Here is a 12,091-nt window from a genome sequence, read left to right on the forward strand (position 1 = left end):
ACCTAGATTTACCTCTTTAACCCCTCAATGGGTTACTGCAGCCAAAATTATCTTATCCCCTATTCACAGGATAGAAGATAAGTAGCTGATCGCGGGGTCCGCCGCTGGGGACCCCGCAATCTCCCTGCTGCTAGTGTTAGTTTAGAGCGTCGGGTGCGGAGCCAGAGGCTCGTGACGTCACAGCCGCGACCTGTTTGTGATGTTACGGCCACGCCCCCTCAATGCAAGTCTATGAGAGGGGGCGTGACAGCTGTCACGCCCCCTCCCATAGACTTGCATTGAGGGGGAGTGGCAGTGACGTAACGAGCCTCCGCCCCGCATCGCCTGTCATCCGGTACGGAGAGAAGTTTGCTCCGCGCACCGGATGTCTGGGGTGCCGCAGCTGAGATTACTGAGGTCTCCAGCGGTGGAACCCCTGCGATCAGACATCTTATCTCCTATCCTTTGGATAGAGGATAAGTTGTCTAGGGGCGGAATACCCCTTTAAAGGACACAGCCTATTTTTATCTTAATGGCCAGGCCCCATTTTTCACATCTTACGTGTCTCTTTAGGGTCGGGTCACACACTGCGTATGCACAGCGTATTTCACGCGGTGCAAAATCCGATGCACAACGCAAAATATGCTGCATATTCTCCTATCAGCACACACAGCTACCCACGACAGCCCTGTGCGCGCAGTGAGGTTTGGAGGCGGGGCCAGAACGCAGACGTGACTCCGAACCTCACTGCTCACATAGGAGAATACGCAGCACGTTTCCCACTGCGCAGAGGATTTTGCACAGGAGGAAATATGGTACGTATTCGCTACATGTGACCCTACCCTTAAAGGGGTACTCCGGTGATTTTTCTTTTAAATCAACTGGTGGCAGAAAGTTAAACATATTTGTAAATTACTTCTATTAAAAAATCTTAATCCTTCCAGTACTTATTAGCTGCTGAATGCTACAGAGAAAATTCCTTTCTTTTTGGAACACTGATGACATCACGAGCACAGTGCTCTCTGCTAACATCTCTGTCCATTTTAGCAACCATGCACAGCAGATGTAGGCTAAGTGCAGCATGGTGGCTCAGTGGTTATCACTGCTGCCATGCAATGCTAGAGACTTGGGTTCAAATCCCACTAAGGATAATAATAAATAAAGTGTTATTATTATAATAACGTCAGCAGAGAGAACTGTGCTCGTGATGTCATCAGAGAGCATTCCATAAAGAAAAGAATTTCCTCTGTAGTATTCAGCAGCTAATAAGTACAGGAAGGATTAAGATTTTTTAATAGAAGTAATTTACAAATATGTTTAACTTTCTGCCACCAGTTGATTTAAAAGAAAAAAGGTTTTCACCGGAGTACCCCTTTAACCTAGCCTGCAGTATGTACAGGGCACAGTTGTTTCCCAACCTGCAGCTCTACAGCTGTTGCAAAACAACAATTTGCTGTCTGGGCATGCTGAGCGTTGTAGTGAGACCTGGAGACCTACCCTCCCCACTATAGGACAAATAGGTACATCCTGTCTGCCGGTACATTAGTTAAACCGCATGGTCAATGGTATAGATGTAAAAAAATACCAAAGTCCAGTATGGTCATTAGAAAGCGAGAAGAAACTATCAAAAAAGTGCAAAAATGAAAAATCCCTGCTTCCTTAAGGGGTCAAAAAATAATAAAAAAAAATATAAAGCAAAATATGTTACAAAAAACAATCTCATAAAATTCTCTGCTTGGTAAAATCATTTTAAAGTTATTACCACTTAAAGGGGTACTACGGTGAAAACCTTTTTTCTTTTAAATCAACTGGTGGCAGAAAGTTAAACATATTTGTAAATTACTTCTATCAAAAAATCTTAATCCTTCCTGTACTTATTAGCTGCTGAATACTACAGAGGAAATTCTTTTCTTTTTTGAATGCTCTATGATGACATCACGAGCACAGTTCTCTCTGCTGATGTTATTATAATAACAGTGCTAACCCCTGAGCCACCATGCTGCCCTTAGCATACATCTGCTATACATCTGCTATGCATCCGCTATGCATGGTAGCTAAAATGGACAGAGATGTCAGCAGAGAGCACTGTGCTCGTGATGTCATCAGTGTTCCAAAAAGAAAGGAATTTCCTCTAGCATTCAGCAGCTAATAAGTACTGGAAGGATTAAGATTTTTTAATAGAAGTGATTTACAAATATGTTTAACTTTCTGCCACCAGTTGATTTAAGAGGAAAAAGGTTTTCACCGGAGTACCCCTTTAAGATGTGTTCCTTATACTATATAGGGGGCCAGAGGTAGGTCTCATACTATATTGGGGTTAAAGGGGTAGTCCAGTGCTGAAAAACTTCTCCCCTATCCTAAGGATAGGGGATAAGTATCAGATCGTGGGGGGTCCGACCGCTGGGGCCCCAACCCCCCGCTATCTCCTGTGTGGGGCCTCGACTCGCTGGGCAGATAGCGGGTGTCGACCACCGCACAAAGCGCTGCCGACACGCCCCCTCAATACATCACTATGGTAGAGCTGGAGATTGCCGAAGGCAGCGCTCCGGCTCTGCCATAGAGTTGTATAGAAGGGGCGTGTCAGCCGCCGCTTCCGGCGGTGGTCAACACGCCCCCTTCCCGCGGGCTGCCGGGGCCCCGTACAGGAGATCGCGGGGGGCCCCAGAGATCTGAAACTTATCCCATATGCTTAGGATAGGGGATACGTTTTTCAGCACTGGATATCTCCTTTAAGGGGGAAACTAATACTATATAGGAGCACAGAGGTAGGTCTTAAAAAAAAAAAAAATAAAGATACAAATGCAACCAAGGGAGGGATGAAGATGTGTTCCTAATGCTATATGGGACCCAGAGGTGGGCCTCATACTATATAGGGGCACGGAGGTAGGTCTTTTTACTACACTGGGGCGCAGAGTGTCTGCCTACTATATTGGGGTAGAGAGGCGGCCTATCTACTATATTGAGTTACAGAGGTAGGCCTTATACTATATGGGGGCCTTATACTATATGGGGGCACAGAGGGGCCTTATACTATCTGGTGGCACAGAGTGACCTTATACTATATGGGGGCACAGAGGGGCCTTATACTATATGAGGGCACAAAGAGGACCTAACTACCATTTAAGAGAACAAAGGTGTGCTTAACCTATGAGGGCATAGAGAGGGGTTTAACTACTATATGAGGCACAGAGGGCCCTAACTGTGCCCTGTGTGGAGCAATACAGATGGGGAGAAAGGAGCTCGGTGCTTGAGCGAGAAGCCTAAAATATTTGGCAGAATCTGCGGGGACGAGTTGAGGCTGAGAGAAGCCTTCTTGATGGCCTGGACCAAATAGAAAAGACATCACCTGTGAGTCACTGGATGTAACTGCACTGTAATTACTTATAGGTTGGGTTCACAATGAAAATCTCAGGCCAGACTGAAATCAGTCGGCACTAGGACTGCACAGACATTGCCTTCTCCAAAGACAGCAATGGCTGCGGGGCAGATTCTGCCTGAAGAATAAAGTTCATTCTTTTGTGGGCAGAATTTTAGCGGCAGAACGTCTGCTCCTGCAGTGCAATTTATGCACTTATTGTGCTGTGTAAACCTGGCCATACCGGCCCACATTTATCATTGTCTTTAGACTGTTTTTTTGTGTCTAAAAAAGGGGCAAAAAAGGCGCAAGCAGGGTTTTTTGGGCCTTTTTGTTTACGCATTTCTTCTGATTTTGAGTTGCAAACCACTGATTTTGGCAATAGACATGATATGGAAGGGATTTATCATTGCGCCTTTTTGTAAAAAGGAGCAAAAAAAGGCACAAAGCCACTGAAAAGTCTCTAAAACTACACCAGCCCAGACATGGTATAGCTTTTTGGTGTACGTGTAGACAGAAATTTCAGAAAATGTGGACCTGCGCCAAATTTATCAAAGCTCTTTTACCTTTTAATAAATTTGGTGCTCCTACACATTACCAGCACACAAAAAAAAAGGTGTAAAAAAATGCTTCACTTGCACCTACAATGATAAATGTGGGTCACTGTCTGCAGAAGCTTTGTAAAGCTGGTATCCACCTCTCAGACAGGCCTATACACCCTAATCATCAGTACTCACCCGATATATGTGGAAAGGAGCTTTACTTCTTTCTTTTCATTGCAATGTGCGTACAGGCAACACTAGTGGGGACGGACGCCTGTGACCACTAGTGCGGTCTGTATACACACTGCACCAAAAATTGTATGGTCATATTGGAATATATTCTATAGTGGAATTTATACAGAAGCAGAGTGGTAAGATTAGTCAGTATGTGGCGGTATCTTTGTCCCTTGGTCATGGTATACTGAATATGTATGGTGGTAATATTGGCTCCTTATATACTGGTGTAGTTTGGGAACTATGGGGGAGATTTATCAAAACGTGTGCAAAGGAAAGGTTGTGCAGTTACCCATGGCAACCAATCAGCTTGCTTCTTTCATTTTTAACAAGGCCTCTGCAAAATGAAAGAAGCGATCTGATTGGTTGCTATGGGCAACTCGGCAACTTTTCCTTTGCACAGGTTTTGATAAATCTCCCCCTATGGGGGAGATTTATCAAAACCTGCGCAAAAGAAAAGTTGCCCATTAGAGTTGAGCGAACAGAAAATGGGCTCGTAGCGAACCTCGCTGCTCGGCTGTTGATTACTTTAGTCTGCGTAAATTAGTTCAGCTTTCCAAGGGCTCTGGTTGCCTGGAAAAGTTCGGGATGACAGTCTTAGGCTAGGTTCACACTGCGGAATTTCCGCATTGAAATTGCAGGCAGAAATTCCGTTGACTACTAGTGTAGTGAATGGGTTTCCGTTGACAGATTCACACTTCGGAATTTGAGAACGGAAAATCCACTTAGAAATTTCAGCCTGAAGAATGGCGTTTCTCATTCTTCAGGCGGAAATACTCGCGGAACACATTGCAGTCTATTGGAGACTGCAGTGTCCATGCGGTCCTAGCGCCGACTGATTCAGTCGGTCCTGGCCGCACTCAGAATCTCTGGGCGGAAATTTTCTGCCTGGAGATTCGGCAGTGTGAACCTAGCCTTAGGTCTCCTAGGACTGTATCCACCTTTTCCAGGCAACTGGAGCCCCTGGAAAGCTGAACTAATTTATGTAGACTAAAGTAATCAACAGCCAAGCTGCGAGGTTCACTACAAGCCAATTTACTGCAAGTTCTCCTCAACTCTATTGCCCATAGCAACCAATCAGATCGCTTCTTTCATTTTTAACAAGGCCTCTGCAAAATGAAAGAAGCGATCTGATTGGTTCCTGTGGACAGGTTTTGATAAATCTCCCCCATAGATTCTCCAGATGAGAAGTTACTGAGTTGCCCATAGCAACCAATCAGATGGCTTCTTTCATTTTGCAGAGGCCTTGTTAAAAATGAAAGAAGTGTGCTGATTGGTTGCCAAGAGCAACTGGACTTTTCCTCTGGACAGGTTTTGATAAATGTCCCCCTAAAACCTTATATAGAGGTATACCGTATCATGCATGGAAAATTGTCTTTCCATTGTTTACATTTTATTTACAGGGCGATCTGAAAAGAATGGTGAAAAATAATGGACTCAGTTTTTATGACCAAAGGAACATAACACAAATTTATTAACATAAAAAAGATACATTATCAGCTTTTTTCTATACAATGTTCGAAGCGATTTCCATTGGCGACACTGATGTCTAGGCGGATGTCCAGTTCTCCTCATATATGAACTTCATTGTTTCAGTGATGTGCTGTCTCCGGTCAGTCAGATGTTGTGAAGGGGGCAGATTTATCAAAACCTGCCCCTAGGAAAAGTTGCTGAGTTGCCCATAGCAACCAATCAGATGGCTTTTTTCATTTTGCAGAGGCCTTGTTAAAAATGAAAGAAGCGATCTGATTGGTTGCTATGGGCAACTCAGCAACTTTTCCTCTGGACGGGTTTTTATAAATCTTCCCCTTTAATCCCTTGATGTAGCACCGCCAGAAATAAGTTGCAGGGTGTTAGATCTGGTGATCACGGAGTTATACGGAAGGTCACGGTTGTTTGCTCCGCCAAGGCTAAAATTTGCCAGACCATTTTCCATGTCTTTCATTTCTTGTGGTCATTGGATTACAAGAACTCCCTCCCTACTCCCCCAAATACTCCAGAATTGGGGCACAACTTGCAGTAACTAGTGTACAGGCTCTGAATCACATCTGCTGTATGTTTTAGATAGTTTCTGTGCCTCGTTGCCAACATGCATGGCCCAACAGTAAGAAGGGCCTGGCTTAGCTGGTAGAAGCATGGCTTAACCTTTTAAGGACGCTGGGCATATGCATACGCCCTGCACCCCAAGTCCTTAAGGACGTGGGGCGTATGCATACGCCCGTGGGAATTACAGTCTTCGCCGCTAGCCGGTTGGGGACCGGACCGGGATGACTGCTGAAATCATTCAGCAGGCATCCCGGCAAATCGCCGAGGGGGGTCCTGAGACCCCCCCATGTCGGCGATCGCAGAAAATCGCATGTCAATTCAGACATGCGATTTTCTGCTATTCCGGGCTGATCGGGTCCCTGGTGACCCGATCACCCGGAAAATAGGGATGATCGGAGCTTTCAGTGACAGCCCTGATCATCCTGAGGGATAGGAGCGAGGTCGTAGTGCTGCAATCTCCTCCTATCCCCTGCCATTGCTCAGAACTGATTCTGACCAATGGCAGGCATGCTGGGAGTTGTAGTTCTGTAACATCTGTTCCTTCAGATTTTGCAATTTTCATGACATTTTTGAAAATTGCTGCTCTACTTTGAAGCCCTCTAATTTTTTCAAAAAGCAAAAATATGTCCATTTTATGATGCCAACATAAAGTGGACATATTGTATTTGTGAATAAAAATTACATTTATTTGGAATATCCATTTTCCTTACAAGCAGAGAGCTTCAAAGTCAGAAAAATGCAAAATTTTCATGAAATTTGGGGATTTTTCAACAAAAAAGGATGCAAGTAACGCCGAAAATTTACCACCAAAATAAAGTAGAATATGTCACGAAAAAAAAATCTCAGAATCAGAATATTTGCTAAAAGAGTTATTAATTCGTAAAGCGACGGTGGTCAGAATTGCGAAAAAGGGCTCAGTCCTTAAGGTGAAAAAGGGCTGCATCCTTAAGGGGTACTCCGCTGCTCAACGTTTGGAACAAACTGTTCCGAACGCTGGAGATGGGAGCTCGAGACATCATAGCCCCACCCCCCCTTGTGATGTCATGCCCTGCCCCCTCAATGCAAGTCTATGGAAGGGGGTGACAGCCGACACGCCCTCTCCCATAGACTTGCATTGAGGGGGCAGGGTGTGATGTCATGATGGGGGCGGGGCTATGTCACAAGCTCCAAAGTTTGGAACAATTTGTTCCAAACGCTGAGCAGCGGAGTACCCCTTTAAGTTGTTGCCCCATCTGGGGCAATGTAAAGCTACCAATAGGTGTTAGGGATTGGTGACAGGTGTCTAAAAGATGCATTTAATTAATGAAACAGCACAAGCCACTTTAAAGGGGTACCCCAGAGAGGAAAAGTCTCCTATTCAACTGGTACCAGAAAGTTATTTAGATTTGTAAATTACTTCTGTTTAATAATATTAACCATTTCAGTACTTAGCTGCTGTATGCACCACAGGAAGTTGTGTAGTTCTTTCTGTCTGAACACAATGCTCTCTGCTGACACCTCTGTCCCTGTAAGGAACTGTCCAGAGCAGGAACAAATTCCCATAGCAAACCTCTCCTGCTCTGGACAGTTCCTGATTTATAAGACAAAAATCCCTGAATCAACGTTCTGTCCCTATAGATCTATAAACACCTCTTATTAATCTCCAGAAATGTATCCAGGTCCCTCCTGATCTCTTTTGAGTTCCCATGACCACTTCCTCAGAAAGAGTTCCATAGTCTTGCTGCTCTTACCGTAAAGAACCTGCCCACCCCAGTCTTTAACCCCTTCAGGACCAAGCCCATTTTGGCCTTAAGGACCAGAGTGTTTTTTGCACATCTGACCACTGTCACTTTAAACATTAATAACTCTGGAATGCTTTTAGTTATCATTCTGATTCCGAGATTGTTTTTTCGTGACATATTCTACTTTAACATGGTGGTAAATTTTTGTGGTAACTTGCATCCTTTCCTTGTGAAAAATCCTAAAATTTGATGAAAGATTTGAAAATTTAGCATTTTTCTAACTTTGAAGCTCTCTGCTTGTAAGGAAAATGTATATTACAAATAAAAAAAAATTTTATTCACATATACAATATGTCTACTTTATGTTTGCATCATAAAAGTAACGAGTTTTTACTTTTGGAAGACACCAGAGGGCATCAAAGTTCAGCAGCAATTTTCCAATTTTTCACAAAATTTTCAAACTCACTATTTTTCAGGGACCAGTTCAGGTTTGAAGTGGATTTGAAGGGTCTTCATATTAGAAATACCCCATAAATGACCCCATTATAAAAACTGCACCCCCCAAAGTATTCAAAATGACATTCAGTCATCATTTTAACCCTTTAGGTGTTTCACAGGAATAGCAGCAAAGTGAAGGAGAAAATTCACAATCTTCATTTTTTACACTCGCATGTTCTTGTAGACCCAATTTTTGAATTTTTACAAGGGGTAAAAGGAGAAAATGTATACTTATATTTGTAGCCCAATTTCTCTCGAGTAAGCACATACCTCATATGTCTATGTAAAGTGTTCGGCGGGCGCAGTAGAGGGCTCAGAAGGGAAAGAGCGACAAGGGGATTTTGGAGAGTACGTTTTTCTGAAATGGTTTTTGGGGGGCATGTTGCATTTAGGAAGCCCCTATGGTGCCAGAACAGCAAAAAACCCTCACATGGCATACCATTTTGTAAACTAGACCCCTTGAGGAATGTAACAAGGAATAAAGTGAGCCTTAATACCCCACAGGTGTTTCACGACTTTTGCATATGTAAAAAAAAAAATAAAATTATTTCCACAAAAATGTGTGTTTCCCACCAAATTTCACATTTTTGCAAGGGTTAATAGCAGGAAATACCTCACTATATTTGTAACCCCTTCTCTTCTGAGTATGGAGGTACCCCATAAGTTGACCTGAAGTGCACTATGGGCGAACTACAATGCTCAAAAGAGAAGGAGTCATATTTGGCTTTTTGAGAGCAAATTTTGCTCGGGGGCATATCGCATTTAGGAAGCCCCTATGGTGCCAGAACAGCAAAAAAAAACAAACCACATGGCATACCATTTTGGAAACAAGACCCCTTGAGGAACGTAACAAGGGATACAGTGAGCATTTGCCCCCCACTGGTGTCTGACAGATCTTTGGAACAGTGGGCTGTACAAGTTTTCATTTTCACGGACCACTGTTCCAAAGATCCATCAGACACCTGTGGGGGGTAAATTCTCACTGCACCCCTCATTACATTCCGTGAGGGGTGTCGTTTCCGAAATGGGGTCACATGTGGGGTTTTGTTTTTTTTGCGTTTGTCAAAACCGCTGTAACAATCAGCCACCCCTGTGCAAATCACCTCAAATGTACATGGCGCACTCTCCCTTCTGGGCCTTGTTGTGCGCCCCCAGAGCACTTTGCGCTCACATATGGGGTATCTCCATAGTCGGGAGAAATTGCGTTACAAATTTTGGGGGGCTTTTTTCCCTTTTACCTCTTGTGAAAATGTAAAGTATAGGGCAACATCAGCATGTTAGTGTAAAAAATTTAATTTTTTTACACTAACATTCTGGTGTAGACCCCAACATTTCCTTTTCATGAAGGGTTAGAGAAGAAAAAGCCCCCCAAACCTTGTAACGCAATTTCTCCCGAGTACGGCGATACCCCATATGTCGCCCTAAACTGTTGCCTTGAAATACGACAGGGCTCCAAAGTGAGAGCGCCGTGCGCATTTGAGGCCTAAATTAGGGATTTGCATAGGGGTGGACATAGGGGTATTCTACGCCAGTGATTCCCAAACAGGGTGCCTCCAGCTGTTGCAAAACTCCCAGCATGCGTGGACAGTCAACGGCTGTCCGGCAATATTGGGAGTTGTTGTTTTTCAACAGCTGGAGGCTCTGCTTTGGAAACAGTGGCGTACCGGACGTTCTTATTGGGGGAGGGGGGCTGTGTAGGGGTATGTGTATATGTAGTGTTTTTAACTTTATATTTTATTTTGTGTTAGTGTAGTGTAGTGTTTTTAGGGTACAGTCACATGGGCGGGGGATTACAGCAAGTTTCCCAGAGCAAAATTTGCTGCATCTCAAGATGCGAGAAACCCACTGTAAAAGCCTCGCCCATGTGAATGTACCCTGTACATTCACAGGGGGGGGGGGGGGGGGTGCACCAGCTGTTGCAAAACCACAACTCCCAGCATGCATGGTCTGTTAGTGCATGCTTGGAGTTATAGTTTTGCAACAGCTGGAGGCACACAGGTTAGGAAACACTGAGTTAGAAACAATGTTTCCCAACCAGTGTGTCTCCAGTTGTTGCAAAACTACAACTCCCAGCATGCCCAGCCAGCTGAAGGGCATGCTGGGAGTTGTAGTTCGGCAACATCTGAAGGGCCAGATGTTGCTGAACTAAAACTCCCAGCATGCCTGGACAGTCAGTGCATGCTGGGAGTTGTAGTTTTGCAACAGCTGGAAGAGCACAGATTGGAGACCATTATACAATGGTCTCCAAACTGGGGCCCTCCAGATGTTGCAAAACTACAACTCCCAGCATGCCCAGACAGCCAAAGGCTGTCTAGGCATGCTGGGAGTTGTAGTTTTCAGACTCCTAAAAGCAGCAGTGAACATCTTCACTGCTGCCTCTGAGGACCACATACTTACCCGTCGCTGCTCCTCCACGTGGCCGGTCCCGCGCTGCTCCTCGGTCCCGCCGCTGGATCTGGTAAGGCTGCCAGTCCCCTCGTGTTCCCCCCCCCCCCTATGCTGCAGGTCCCCGCGAGCCCCCGCAGCCATCGTCCCCCGTTCTGCCCGACTTCCAGGGGCGGGCAGTGCGGGGGATTTGAACTGTCACCCCAGATCACTGTGATTGGTCCACAGGGACCAATCACAGTGATCGCTGACCAGGACCATCAATGGATGGTCCTGGGGGTGAAGCAGAAGTTGTCCCCTGCTGGAAACAGCGGGACTTCTGCCAGTTAACCCGTGCGATGCTGCGCATCGCTGGGTTAACTGAATGTCATTTATAAATGCCGGGATGCGCGAACGCACTGCACAACCCGGCGTTTATATATGACATTCTGCGGGAAGGGGTTAATGATTGAGGATGCCCCCTTGTTATAGATACAGTCCTGGGTATAAATAGATCATGGGAGAGATCTTTGTACGGTCCCCTGATATATTTATACAGGGCCGGCATTAGGGCAGGGCAAACCAGGCAATGGCCTAGGGCCCCCATCCCCCAGGGGGCCCCCTGCCAGCTGCTCGGTAGCGGATCAGCAGCCCACTGCAGCCCGGTCGCGGCCACTTTAAAAGTGACCAGCGGCGGGCCCAGACACTTCCTTACCTGGCTGCGCTCGGCAGGCTCAGGTAATGTGGCGGGTCTTTTGGTCTGTGTGGATAACTACAGTTACATTTATTGTTGACCAAGACTCCCAAGTCCTTTTCCACGTCAGTCGTCCCAAGTGTTTTCCCATTTAATACATAATCCCAGCCCGGACTATTCTTCCCCATGTGCATTACCTTACATTTATCTGTCCTGAACCTCATCTGCCACTTCTCAGCCCAAACCTTCAATATTATCAAAGTATCTACTAAATACTAATACCCAATAATCTTATGGCCAATTCATTAAAGGGTAGCTCCCACCATCGTTTTTTGTTTTCTTTCTGTCCCTGCCTATTGCCCATCTATCCCTAACCCCCTCCCTGCCTTTATTTTTTTTTTTTACTATATTAAAAAAGGCTTATTGTCTGCCTGGTAGTGTGCTCACTACCAGGCAGACTTCCCCAGCAGGCACAACGTCATTGATGCCTGCTGGGGCCGACACTTCCGCCCTTAGTTCATGTTCATCTACACAGGGTGCCTCCAGCTGTTTCGCCACTACAACTCCCAGCTTGCCCTGACATCTATTGGCTGTCAGGGCATGCTGGGATTTCTAGTGGGGAAACAACTGGATGCACACTGTGGTGAAAACAATATAT

The sequence above is a fragment of the Hyla sarda genome, chromosome 6 (assembly GCF_029499605.1).
Source record: "Hyla sarda isolate aHylSar1 chromosome 6, aHylSar1.hap1, whole genome shotgun sequence".
Lineage (NCBI taxonomy): Eukaryota > Metazoa > Chordata > Amphibia > Anura > Hylidae > Hyla > Hyla sarda.